The 13,262-nt window shown below is 52.1% G+C and overlaps 1 protein-coding gene across 3 annotated transcripts in view; it reads left to right on the plus strand.

Moving 5' to 3' along the window:
- The first annotated feature begins 1,390 nt into the window (after positions 1 to 1,390).
- The window catches only part of COQ8A (coenzyme Q8A), a 47,288-nt gene continuing 35,416 nt past the window's right edge, over positions 1,391 to 13,262 (plus strand). For 2 of the 3 annotated variants that reach the window (XM_027564654.1, XM_027564655.1), the window contains exon 1: positions 1,391 to 1,505. The gene's annotated coding sequence lies outside the window, so the exon portion shown is untranslated. The remainder of the gene's footprint in view (positions 1,506 to 13,262) is intronic. The other variant, XM_027564656.1, reaches the window with a different exon arrangement.

Raw genomic sequence — 13,262 nt, forward strand, 5'->3', positions numbered from 1 at the left:
CAGCTTCAACATCAGTCCCTCCAAAGAACACCCAGGACTGATCTCCTTTAGGATGGACTGGTTGTATCTCCTTGCAGTCCAAGGGACTCTCAAGAGTCTTCTCCAACACCACAGTTCAAAAGCATCAATTCTTCAGCACTCAGCTTTCTTTATAGTCCAACTCACATCCATACATGATTACTGGAAAAACCATAGCCTTGACTAGACATACCTTTGTTGGCAAAGTAATGTCTCTGCTTTTTAATATGCTGTCTAGGTTGGTCATAACTTTCCTTCCAAGGAGTAAGCGTCTTTTAATTTCATGGCTGCAATCACCATCTGCAGTGATTTTGGAGCCCAGAAAAATAAAGTCAGCCACGGTTTCCACTGTTTCCCCATCTATTTGCCATGAAGTGATGGGACCGGATGCCATGATCTTCGTTTTCTGAATGTTGAGCTTTAAGCCAAATTTTTCACTCTCTTCTTTCACTCAACTATACTTCAATATAAAATAAAACTTAAAAAAATAAACTAGCTTGCATAATGTTATATATTAATTCCTCAAAATCAGCTCAGCATAAAGGACAATGCTTTGACTTGAATATTTATCTTTATGATCAGGGAGTGGAAACTGTCAGACATTTGGGGCTCAGGTCTGAAACACTGGTTGACGCGTAGACTTGGGGCCACTCCACTTCAGTCCACGCACTTCCTTCCCGGGTAGCTCCTTCCATGTGCTGGTGGGGCCCCTCTACCTAGGGCCCCCACGAGGACCCAGGCAAATAACCCCACATGCTTTGGGGCCACTGCTAGGGCGACCCGGCCTGGGGCGTGGGAGGCCGGCCAACGCTGCCAGCCCAAAGCGAAACGCGACAAGTGGGTGGGGCCGGGGGCCGGAGGCGGACGTACATTCAGCAGGCCCGCAAGGCTTCCCAGCTCTGTGAGTCCTTTCTGGGGAACCAGGAGAGGGCTCCTCTCCTCATTACAAAACGGCCAGCGCGGAGCGGGCCCGCTGTAGTCGCGACGGCTCCTTCCTCGGCCTCTAGAAAGCCCGGGGAGTACCAGCCCGGGACAAGACAGCCGACATTGGTCACCGCAGCTGCGTTTGCCGTCCGGTCTGGAGAAGACTGAGGTCTCCGGGAGCACGCGAGATGTCTCTCTAGACCCAGCGCGTGGTCTTCAGTCCGGCTTTTTTAACTAGGGAAGAGGGCAGCAGCCAGGGGAAGAATGGGAGGGGCCCTGCGCGCTGGCGGGCCTCCCATTGGCTCCTCTCTCTCCTCCCTCAGACCCCATTGGCCGCGGGTCGAGCGCACGGGCCGAGCACGCTGCCCCGCGACGCGCGGCGTTGGGCTGGAGGCGGCGGCGCAGCCAATGGGAGTGGCCCGCGGGGCAGGGCTGAGGGCTCTGGGTCTCCGGGCGCGGGCGAGTTGGTAAACAGATCCGGAGCGCGTGCCGGGCGCCAGCGCTGAGGCGAGCGCGCGGAGGCTGCGCGAAGGTGACCGCGGATCCTAGCTTCCTGCAGCCGGGTAAGGCTGCTGCCCGCCGGGCGCCGCGTGCCCTGGGCGCCGTCTGCCTGAGGCCAGAGCAGGGCTCACCTCCCGCTTGGGCCCTTCTTGCATCCTCAAGTGACAGAGCGGCTTCCCCTTTGCGAGTTTCATTTGCCCGGAGTTCCAGGCCACGGCGCCGTGGGCGCGCCTCAGAATGCAGGGTGGGCGCCTACGGCTGTCTGCTACCCCCGTTCCCACAGCCCATATCTGTCTCGGGGAGGGTGCGAAGGCTGCGTGCCGGAGCCTTGGGTCCTCGGAACTCGCCTAGCAGCCCTGGTGACCTGATGCCTTGTTTCTTGGTTGCCAGTACTGCTTTCTTGCCTCGCTTTCTTACGATGACATTTCTCTTCACGCCTAGACCCCTTTGCACTGTCTCAGGGGCGCTAATTGTCCCTGGCCCGAGGTTTGTGTCAGGATTTTGACGCCCTTGGCCCTAGCCAGCTGTTGGGTTTCACTGGTGAGGGTTTTGTATGAACATGGGACTGAGGGTCCTTTTTGGTTATGTTCGCCGCTGCCTTTTCTTTGGCCCATCCTGCTGCTTCAAACGCTGGGGATCTTGTCAATGGTCGTGCCTTTCCCCAGTGCCTGCCCCTCTGCCAAACGGAGGCCGGTCCTCCCATGGACCTTGTGGGATGGAGAATGCTGCTGGGGGGCAGGTCTGGATGCTGGAACTCTCCATTTGGATGACAGGTGCCAGTCCTCTGAAGGGTGAGCGGCTTCTGTGCAGCCTTTCATCCTAGGTAGGGCCTGCAGCCCATTGGGAAACTCGTCCATGCTCACTTGGTCCTTGGGTGTGCGTGACAGAAGACTGAAGAGTTGGACCTGCCAGGTCTAACTTGTTGTTAAAGGATTTGAGCATGCAGGATGCCAGCTTGCCAGTTGTTATGCTGGCAGGAGGGCCCATCTCTGGAGAAGGTACAAAGCGGGAGGAGGGGTGGGGAAACTGGTGATTCTCAGGGGAAACACCTTTATGATTGATGATGGCTTTGGGCATTTTCAACTTTGCAAATGATGCAGACAAAACAGGGTTATGATTTTGGACCTGACCTTGGACAACTCAAAGGAAAAGTGAATTAAGGTGGTCAGAATGCTTCCTGTGTGTCACATAAGCCAGGGTTTCTTAATTTTCAGCAGCATCCCTGGCCTCTATCCATTAGATGCTAGTAGTACCCCCCTCATCTTCCCCCACTAGTTGTGACAACCAAAAATGTCTCCACACATTGCCAGATGTCTCCTGGAGGACTCAGTCAACCTTGATTGAGAACCACAGAGATAAAACTGTAAGAGTTCCCATGCTGCCAAAGGCCCCCCTGGGACCTGTCCATGAGTAGCTGAGAGGTTTAGGTAGCAGATAGCATTGTGCTCTCTGTCCCAAAACAATGATAGAAGCCATGTTGGTTGGGCTTCAAGGGAATTTCCTTACCCCCTGCTCCATACCTGGGGGATAGGGGTGAGATAGGAGGTTAGAAACCTATGGGCATTAGCTGTGCCTGCTGAATGCATGGCAGAGACTGAGTCCAGAATACAAAAGAAGCGGGGATGCATACTAAGTCGCTTCAGTCGTGTCCGACTCTTTTCGACCCTATGCACTGTAGCCTGCCAGGCTCCTCTGTCCATGGGATTCTCCAGGTAAGACTACTGGAATGGGTTGCCATGCCCTTCTCCAGGGGATCTTCCCAACCCAAGGATCCAGCCCAGGTCTGTTATGTCTCCTGCATTGGCAGGTGGGTTCTTTACCACTAGCGCCACCTGGGAAGCCCCAAAAGAAGTGGGAGACTTGTGGTTTCTGTCTTTGGGGTGTTTGCAAGACTGTGGGAGATATGCATGTGAAATAACCATGGGGTGTTTTGTAAACAGTGAGCAAAGAGGTTTAAGCCGTCAGTGGTGACTGAAAGGCCAATTCAGTTTTCCATAAGTGGCTTTTGCAAAGTGATACTTTGTTCATCCTCACTTATTTACTGAGACATCTCTTATGTCTTATGATGTGAGAGGGGGCTAGGCCCATGTCTGCAGAGAGAAAGTGTCTGCATTTCAAACATATATGTAGGTGTATTTACTTGTACCATGTACTCCTCCTGAAAGAGGCTACCCAGAAATGTACTGGTGCAGAAGGGACACATGTACAATTTGTAGAGTGCTTTTCCAGTTGATCAAAGCATCAGAGACAATGTCGGAGACAATGAGCCATTTGTTTTTGCAGGGAAAGACACTTACTTCTGAGTCTAGAGTTTGTCTTCACTTTAACCCAGAATTTATGCCCCAAATTCCAAAGTCACAAACTGACGGGGATGCAGAAAAGTGAAGAAACAATGGTTATTGGACAGGAAAAACACCCCAAGTCCATACCGTGGATTTCCTTTTCTTGTCATTGATTGGTCCTATGGGGATGTATCAGGATTTTCCCATAACACTCCTTGGTTTGTTAGGGGGTCTTTTGGGTACCCTTTCTTGCCTGCAGAACAGAATCTGGACAGGGAGGTCAGTCTTCCTTTCTCAAAAAGAAGTTTAGAGAAGCTTATTATTGGGAAGCTCCAAACTCGGCAGGATGATTTTCCATCAAGAGCTGTGGACACTGAGTCATTATCTTTGTCAGTTGAAACAAGAGCTGTGTGCAAAATTAGACAGGAATATTTAGATAGAGAGTTGTCTTGATCTGACAGTGGCATCTGGAAATAGTTCCAGCATTCTTGCTAAACAACAGCCAGGAACTTGGGAGAGCCAGAGAAAGAAGAGCCTGTGGGAGGGGGGAACGTGAGGGTCCTGCTGCGTTAGGAGTTGCGCCCATGCAGGGAGAGGGGGTAGCGGGAATGGGGTCAGCTGACTCTGAGGCAGGGTCAGAACCCTGAGAGGGGTGCGTCTGGGTGGGCTTCTCCCCACAATTTTCACACCTGAGTGGTCTGTTAATAAGCATGCTGTTCATTGTGGGGTTATAGGCTCCTGAGCTCTTGACCTTTTTGCTTTGAGGTCATGGGCCTATAGTATATTTAAAGTTGTAAATGACCCTGAAAAAAATCTTTTTATTCTTCATACTTGGATATGATTTATTTTTTTTTCTTCTGTCCATGCAGAGAAGGATTCATGAGAAAGCTGAGGGTTTTTCTCTCAACTTGCCATTTCAGAGTATTGTAGATTCTCTTGTAGTGAATAGTGACTGAGTTCTTGTCTCCAGAGCCCTCAACTTGCTTTTTAAAACATTGTTCCGTTTCCTTCTGGGTGGAGGGAGAGGGGCTGCGTTTTGTCCAAACCTGGGAAATCATGTGTACCCTAAGGGTTGGTGCCCCTCCATGTCCTGCCCTGAAGAAAAGCCCTCTGTGACATTGTGGGTGAGCTTCCCAGGTGGCACTAGTGGTAAAGAATCCACCTGTCAATGCAGGAGATGTAAGAGACGTGGGTTCGATCCTTGGGTTGGGAAGATCCGCTGGAGGAGGGCATGGCAACCCACTCCAGTATCCTTGCCTGGAGTATCCCATGGACAGAGGAGCCTGGTTGCCTACAGTCCATGGGGTCGCAAAGAGTCGGACACAACTGAAGCATTTTAGCAGCAACAGCAGCAGCTGGTTATTTACTCATTGTTGAACAAGTATCAGTTTATTGTATTCCTTGAGTGTGGCATTGGGAATATACAACTGAACAGTTCTCTGGGTCCCTGGCCTCTGGGAATTGTAATAAGTGGTATGCAGATACCACCTAAGCACCCTCAGTGTGGTTTGAACTAGGGGCTCTGAGTGAGACCACTTCTGGCTAGTGACTCTTGGAGGAGAAGGCGTATTAACTGGGACACTGACGATGAGCAGGATTTTAGCAGAAAGAGGCAGGAGTGTAGAGGAGTGAGGGGCCAGTGCTTCCCAGACTCTATGCTAAAGGCCAGGTTTTATTTTTCCCCAATTTGCTGCAGACCAGTACTTTTGTAAAACACACTAAAAGTGTCATCAGTTCAGTTCAGTCGCTCATTCGTGTCCGAATTCTTTGAGACCCCATGGACCGCAGCACGCCAGGCTTCCCTGTCCATCACCAGCTCCTGGAGCTTACTCAAACTCATGTCCATCGAGTCGGTGATGCCATCCAACCATCTCATCCTCTGTTGTCCCCTTCTCCTCCCACCTTCAATCTTTCCCAGCATCAGGGTCTTTTCCAACGAGTCAGTTCTTCACATCATGGCCATGCTAAATTGCTGTGAGGGTTTCTGAGTGCTTGTGCTTAGTCACTCAGTCGTGTCCGACTCTTTGTAGCCCCATGGACTCCTCTGTCTATGGGGATTCTCCAGGCAAGAATACTGGAGTCGGTTACCATGCCCTCCTCCAGGGAATCTTCCCAACCTAGGGATTGAACTCAGGTCTTCCACATTGCAAGTGAATTCTTGACCATCTGAGCCACCACCAGGGAAGCCCAAGAATGCTGGAGTGGGTAGCCTGTCCCTTCTCCAGGGGAACTCCCTGGTCCAGGAATCTAACTGGGGTCTCCTGCATTGCAGGCAGATTCTTTACCAGCTGAGCTACCAGGGAAGCCTTTCTAAGTGCTTCAGTTCAGTTCAGTTCAGTCGCTCAGTCATGTCAGACTCTTTGCGACCCCATGAATTGCAGCATGCCAGGCCTCCCTGTCCATCACCATCTCCTGGAGTTCACTCAAACTCACATCCATCGAGTCGGTAGTGCCATCCAGCCATCTCATCCTCTGTCGTCCCCTTTTCCTCCTGCCCCCAATCCCTCCCAGCATCAGAGTCTTTTCCAATGAGTCAACTCTTTGCATGAGGTGGCCAAAGTACTGGAGTTTCAGCTTTAGCATCATTCCTTCCAAAGAACACCGAGGGCCGATCTCCTTTAGAATGGACTGGTTGGATCTCCTTGCAGTCCAAGGGACTCTCAAGTCTTCTCCAACACCACAGTTCAAAAGCATCAGTGGCAAAGTGTCTGTCTACAATGTGAGAGACCTGGGTTCGATCCCTGGGTTGGGAAGATTCCCTGAAGAAGGAAATGGCAACCCACTCCAGTACTCTTGCCTTGAAAATCCCATGGACAGAGAAGCTGGGTGCAGGCTATCCATGGGGTCGCAAAGAGTTGGGCACGACTGAGCGACTTCACTTCAGCTTTCTTCACAGTCCAACTCTCACATCTATACATGACCACTGGAAAAACCATAGCCTTGACTAGACAGACCTTTGTTGGTAAAGTAATGTCTCTGCTTTTCAATATGCTATCTAGGTTGGTCATAACTTTTCTTCCAAGGAGTAAGCGTCTTTTAATTTCATGGCTGCAGTCAGCATCTGCAGTGATTTTGGAGCCCAGAAAAATAAAGTCTGACACTGTTTCCACTGTTTCCCCATCTATTTCCCATGAAGTGATGGGACCAGATGCCATGATCTTCGTTTTCTGAATGTTGAGCTTTAAGCCAACTTTTTCACTCTCCACTTTCACTTTCATCAAGAGGCTTTTGAGTTCCTCTTCACTTTCTGCCATAAGGGTGGTGTCATCTGCATATCTGAGGTTATTGATATTTCTCCTGAAAATCTTGATTCTAGCTTGTGCTTCTTCCAGCCCAGTGTTTCTCATGATGTACTCTGCATATAGGTTAAATGAGCAGGATGACAATATACAGCCTTGACATACTCCATTCCCTATTTGGAACCAGTCTGTTGTTCCATGTCCGGTTCTAACTGTTGCTTCCTGACCTGCATACACATTTCTCAAGAGGCAGATCAGGTGGTCTGGTATTCCCATCTCTCAGAATTTTCCACAGTTTATTGTGATCCACACAGTCAAAGGCTTTGGCATAGTCAATAAAGCAGAAATAGATGTTTTTCTGGAACTCTCTTGCTTTTTCCATGATCCAGTGGATGTTGGCAATTTGATCTCTGCTTACTCCTGTTATTTCATCAAGGATTACACCTTTAGTCCCAGGACCATTCTTTGAGTGGCATCTGTCCAGGCAGTGGGCTCTTTGAGCAGAAGCCTTGGGGCCGGGGACTGCCTGGTGGGGGTGAGTGCAGCTTGGTAGGAGGGTTAGGAGTTGGAGGGGAGCGGTAGGGGGCTGGGCTAGGGAGTGGATGGGGTGAGTCCCTATTTCCTGTTGAAGTAGCCTGTGCGATCACCCTTAGGAATTTAGGATAGTCCACTACTACTTCTGTTGTGGCATTTAATCTCAGCAGTGGGGTCAGGGGGCCAGGCGGGCTTGGCCTAGCCCTCCTACTTTTCAGCTGATAGTTCAGGCTGGAAAGCGCCCACAGCTCAGTTGCAGCCTGGGGGGCCCTGACAGAGAGGGAGGTGGCTCCGTGCCGTGGCATATGTGCAGTGGACGTGGGAATCCGAGGGTATTGGGCGGACTGTGCAGGACCGGGGGCTGTGGGAGCGGGGGCGGCCTTCTGCTGTGGGAACCCAGGGTGCAGTGCTACTGGTTCTGTTGGGAGAGGGCTAACGAAGTGGATTCCTGTGCTGGGAGGTCTAGGAGCTGCGGCCTGAAGGGTGCCTGGGTTTCTGTGGGAGAGAAAGGATCCAAAGCTGAGGCCCGAGCAGGAAGGGGCAAAAGTGGATGCCGCTCTGGGGAGGGGAGGGCACTCAGTAGGCAAACTGTGCAGAATGGGGACTGGATTATGGTGGAGGGCTCAGGGTAGATGAAGGGGAGCCTAGTGAGGTGGCCTGTAAGAAGTGAGGGCGGCCTGAGTCCCAGGTGGCAGGCCTTGGGGAGGTGGAGTGAAAGCGTAGATTCCAGAGAGTATAACTCTGTGCAGGTGGAATCTCTTAAGTGACTGCTTAACCCGGGCTGAGATGTCTAGTGAGGGGAGCACTGTTTGGGGTAGATGGTGGTGTCACTGCTGAAAACAGGGTCAGGGGAGGAGGAGCTGGACTGGCGGAAGGAAGATGGTGATCGTTTTAGAAGCAAAGGGGTCGAGGTGCCTTGTGGGATTTTCCCCTGTATTCTTTTGTTATTAAGGTACAGTTTGCATACAGTAGGTTCACACTTTCTGGTGTGCAGTTGGGTGGTTTGGTAAATGCATAGAATCATGTAACCATTATCACAGTCAAGGTCTAGAACTGCTCCGTTCCCCCCACCCCCAGTTCCCTGGACCCCTTCATTGGTGTCCGTAGGACTTGGAGGGAGAGATGTCATGTATGTATAACTGGTTTGGTTCTAGAATTGATTCAGTGGTTGGGTTGGCCTGCCCTGCCCCAGCTGGGAATGGCATGCACAGGCCTGGGGGAGCCACCAGCCCATGGGGAGGCTGAAGCCTGTTCCCAGGGGACAGTGTAGGGAGCCGGGTGGAGAGGCTGGGGACCAGGCCTGGGGACACCTGTGCTGTGAGGATGAGGAGCTGGTGAAAGAAGCTGAGCTGAGGGGCTGACAGAGTGACGGAAACCCAGGTCAGGATTTCCCGAGAGAGTGGGGCCAGCGGGAAAGGCTGGGGAGGATGGTGTTGGGGTGGCTTAGGTGTATGGAGCCATCAGGTAGCCATTGTGAGTGTCATGGTGTGGGGGGTGGTGGTGGAGAGCTTGGGGTCTGGGCCAGACAGCCTGTGCTGAGGGAGGAGGAAGGACAAGACGGGAGGTGCCCTCTGTCCCTGGAACGTTGGCAGAGGTGAGATGGAAGGAGAGACAGAATCAACAGGAGGTTTTTTCATATTTGGTGCGTGAAAGCTGAGAGCAGGTTTGTGGGCTTGAGGGGGAAAGCTTTTGTGGAAGGAGAGATTGAAGGCAAAACAAAAAATAGGTCAGAGGCAAGGTCCTAGAGGAGGAGGGAGAGGGAAGAATTTCGGGATGGCAGTGCGGGGAGGAGATAGGATGAGGAGATAGGAGATAAGGGAAGCCGGGGGAGGGCTGAGGCCTGGACCAGGGCTTGAGGGCGAGCACAGCTGATTGCCTCTGTTTTAGGGAAGCAACAGGTCAGCTAGATGTGAGTGAGGCCCTCTGCTTGGTGTGAGAGGGGAGGTTGGCCTGGGGTGGTGCTCAAAGGGGAAGTCAGGCTCCTGGCAGCTGCTGAGGAGGGCAGGAGGCGGGTGTGTGTGTGTGTGTGTGTGTGTATGTGTGTGTGTGTGTAAGTGAGGCAGGAAAGTGTTTCCTGGTGTGTGTATGTGTGTGTGTGTGTAAGTGGGGCAGGAAAGTGTTTCCTGGTGTGTGTGTGTGTGTGTGTGTAAGTGGGGCAGGGAAGTGTTTCCTGGTTCTCTGAGAAGCGGCCCAAATCCCTTCCCTGCTCCCTGCCCCTCCTACTGGACTTTCCCAGAGGTGTTGCCTGAAAGAGGTTGTGGTCCCCACCTCTCCACCCCTGAGAAGCAAGTCTGCTCACCCCCGCAACCCCCGTCCCACCCCACCCCCGCCACACACACACGCTTGCTGTTTTCACAGAGTGTCTAGAAGAGTTAGTACTTAGATTCTTTTGAGTGTGAAAATCTTTGTGTGTGTGTGTGTGCAAGGTCGCTTCAGTCATTTCCGATTCTTTGTGACCCCATGGACTGTAGTTGCCAGGCTCCTTTGTCCATGGGATTCTCTAGGCAAGAATACTGGAGTGGGTAGCCATGCCCTCCTCCAGGGGATCTTCCCTACTTCGGGATCAAACTCAGGTCTCTTATGCCTCCTGCATTGGCAAACAAGTTCTTTACCACTCACGCCACTTGGGAAGCCTGTGATTCTCTCTAGACCCTGTTAAATCCCAATTTTTAGCACAGCCCTGGGTCATACTGATCCGCTCAGGGGATAAAAGGCCATGACCTAATCTCAAATCTTGAGGTCATCTAGGTCAGTCTCAGCTTCTTATATGTGAGGAAACGAGGAAGCTCAGCCCAAGGGAGAGCAGGAGGGCCCGTTGTCACATGTGGCTGGTGCCCAGGGTGGGCTTCGAACCTGGGGCTGGCTGGCTGCCCTCGCGGACCGGGAGCCAGAGGGTTCCTGCCATCTCCTGGGCAAGATGTGAGGTCCTGGGGGTTGTTCACACACAGAACTTTTACATTAAACCCAGATCCTGGGGTTAAGCCTGGTTTGCTTTCTGCCTGGCACATTTTCTCTGTTTGGCACCAGGCCTGGCTCAGGGGAGGGTGAAGGTAAGAATAGGTTGCCCTGTGACCCACAAGTGGTTACTGTTTGACAGATTCTGGAGCAAACATCTCCCATCTGTGTGAGATCAAAAAAGCAGTTTGTGGCTCTTGCTCCCTGCTGTGTTTATAGCCAACATTTGGTAAAGCTGAGGGCTGGGTACCACGTATGGGTCACGCCTGCCATGCCCCTGTTGCAGCCCACATGAACGCACTGTTAGTGGGCCAGACCTGCTCTCTTTTCCGTCTTCCCTCCCACTCTTCTTCTAAGGAGGGAGTGGGGCCGAATAGGGTATCCTGGGTGGACCACACCACTCGCTCCCCGTGTCTGCATGAGCATAGGAGCAGGCTCCCGAGTGTCCCCTTATGAACGTTGTTCTTCCTTGGTTTCCCCCTCTTCTGCCTGTTAAAACACTGGGGTGCTGATCCTACTGCTGTGTCCATGCCTCTGCATTGAGGTGGTTCACAGTGATTGTGGACAGAAAGCGTTTCCCAGGTGCTTAGCATCCCTGGTGTCACTTGAGTTGTGGGTTCAAAAGATGGAGCTTGGGAAGCTGGGGAGCCCCTGGGTGCCCGTGGGTATGACACTCCTGGTGAGGGTGTAGTGAAGTGCCAGCCCTCAGCAGGAGTCAGGGTCTGGGTAAGAGAGTCCCCTCTCCAGGAAGGCACCATGCAACCCCGGGAGATGGGATGGATACACCAAGAGTCATACAGGGCATGGCAAGAGGGACTTTAGAGGAAGAGAGGTGGCTTTAGGATGGAGCAGGGGACTGCTGTGGAGCGTCTTAATGTTTCATGAGGATGAGTAGGACTTTGGTAGAGGAAAGGGTGTTCCGGGGGAGGCAGAGGCAGCATGTGGAAGCAGGAAGACGTGTGAGTGTGTGTGTGTGGGGGGTGGGAGTATGTCTGTGTGTGTGTTGAGGATGAGCCATTCTGGCTGAAGCCCTGGTGTGGGGGAGATAGTGGGAAATAAGCACTGGAAAGATGTCTTGTGGTCCACAGTGAAGAACCTTGAGGGCCAGGCCTTAGTTCTTCCAGCAAAGAAGAGTGGAGGTCAGCGAGGAGGCAGCTGCCTCGCCCTCTGTCTGTCCTTTTCTCGTTCTCTTCCTGCCTACAGTCATTTGTCTGGAGTTGTCCTTTGTAGGTTAACTCACTGGTTTTAAAAACTATTGGGGTTTTGTGTACACTTCCCTGGTGGCTCAGATGGTAAAGAATCCGCCCGCAATACAGGAGCTCTGGGTTCGATCCCTGGGTTGGGAAGATCCCCTGGAGGAGGGCATGGCACCCCACTCCAGTACTCTTGCCTGGAGAATCGCCATGGGCAGAGAAGCCTGGTGAGCTACAGTCCATGGGGTCGCAAAGAGTCGGACACAACTGAGCGACTGAGCACATAGTGCCAAAGGGTTGCATGGGCTCTCCGTGGCAGGAGTCATTAATTTAACCTTTACACCAGTGATGTGCATAAGTGTCTGTGCCTGGCCTGCATGTGGTGTTTGGAGGTGCTGCTGATAAAGGTTGGTACATGGTAGGACTGGGGCCACATACCCAGTGGAGCGCATACCCAGCGTAGACCCAGTGTGAGGCTCCTGCCTCTTTCTCCCACTGTGTCTGAGATAGAACCAGGGTGGGATTGCTGGTGCTGAGAAGCCTGACACTCTCAGTCTGGTAGCTGAGGAACTTTCCAGTAAGGCAGTTTGGCCAGGTGGCCCTTGAGAGCCCAGCCAGCTCCTGGATTTTTATGACTCATAATTTTCTGCAACCAGTTGGACACTTTCCAAGGCGTGAATCTTGCTGTGTTTCCAGGAGAGTGACTACTGATTTAAAAACATGTTTCTGACTGGGGTGAAGTTTTCTTATTTGCTCTCACTTCCTAGGCCACAAGAGGAAAGGGCTGAGGGAGCCAGGGGTCAGGCAGGTGTAGATTGGCCAGCTCTTGAGAGTGTTGGGACGAGTTCTCTTTACCGTGTGGAGCTCTGCCTCATCAGCAAGTCGAGACCGTAATTCTGTACAGGGTTGTTGTGAGATGAAAGTGAAGTGAAGGTCGCTCAGTCATGTCTGAGTCTTGATGACCCCATAGACTGTAGCCCACCAGGCTCCTCTGTCCATGGGATTCTCCAGGCAAGAATACTGGAGTGGGTTGTCATGTCCTCCTCCAGGGGATCCTTCCGACTCAGGGATCCAACCCAGGTCTCCCACATTCCAGGCAGATTCTTTACCATCTGAACCACCAGGGAAGCCCTGGTTGTAAGATTAGGAGCAGCACAAAGTGACGCATGCATAAGGGGAATAATGACTGTTAGCTGTTCTTATTATTAATATTATTTAATTGAAATGTTTAATCTGCAGTGAACGTGTTTTAAAAGGTTAAGAATATAAGTGGTGACAGCGTTTTGAGGCTGGGGGCTCTTACTCGGAGGGTGCGGGGCCCTACGCTGTGCAGTGCCTGGTGTGTAACACAGGTGCTCCGTGGTGTTCTCAGTGTTGACCCGAAGCCGGTGGACAAGTGGGGCATGTTTATACTGAACGCAAGCAGGACTCTGTCATCAGGAGCAGGAATGTGTCTCAAGCGGCCCGTGGGACATGCCAGCACCCAGCACAGCACCGGGCACTAGCCAGCACTCAGTGCCGCTTGTGGAGTGACCACACGAAGTTATTTTAGAGGAATGATCTCGAAATTATTCTAGGATACAGCCCTTCTTCCCAACCCAGGAATCTACCTTTTA

This window comes from Bos indicus x Bos taurus, chromosome 16 (genome assembly GCF_003369695.1).
Source record: "Bos indicus x Bos taurus breed Angus x Brahman F1 hybrid chromosome 16, Bos_hybrid_MaternalHap_v2.0, whole genome shotgun sequence".
NCBI classification, from domain to species: Eukaryota; Metazoa; Chordata; class Mammalia; order Artiodactyla; family Bovidae; genus Bos; species Bos indicus x Bos taurus.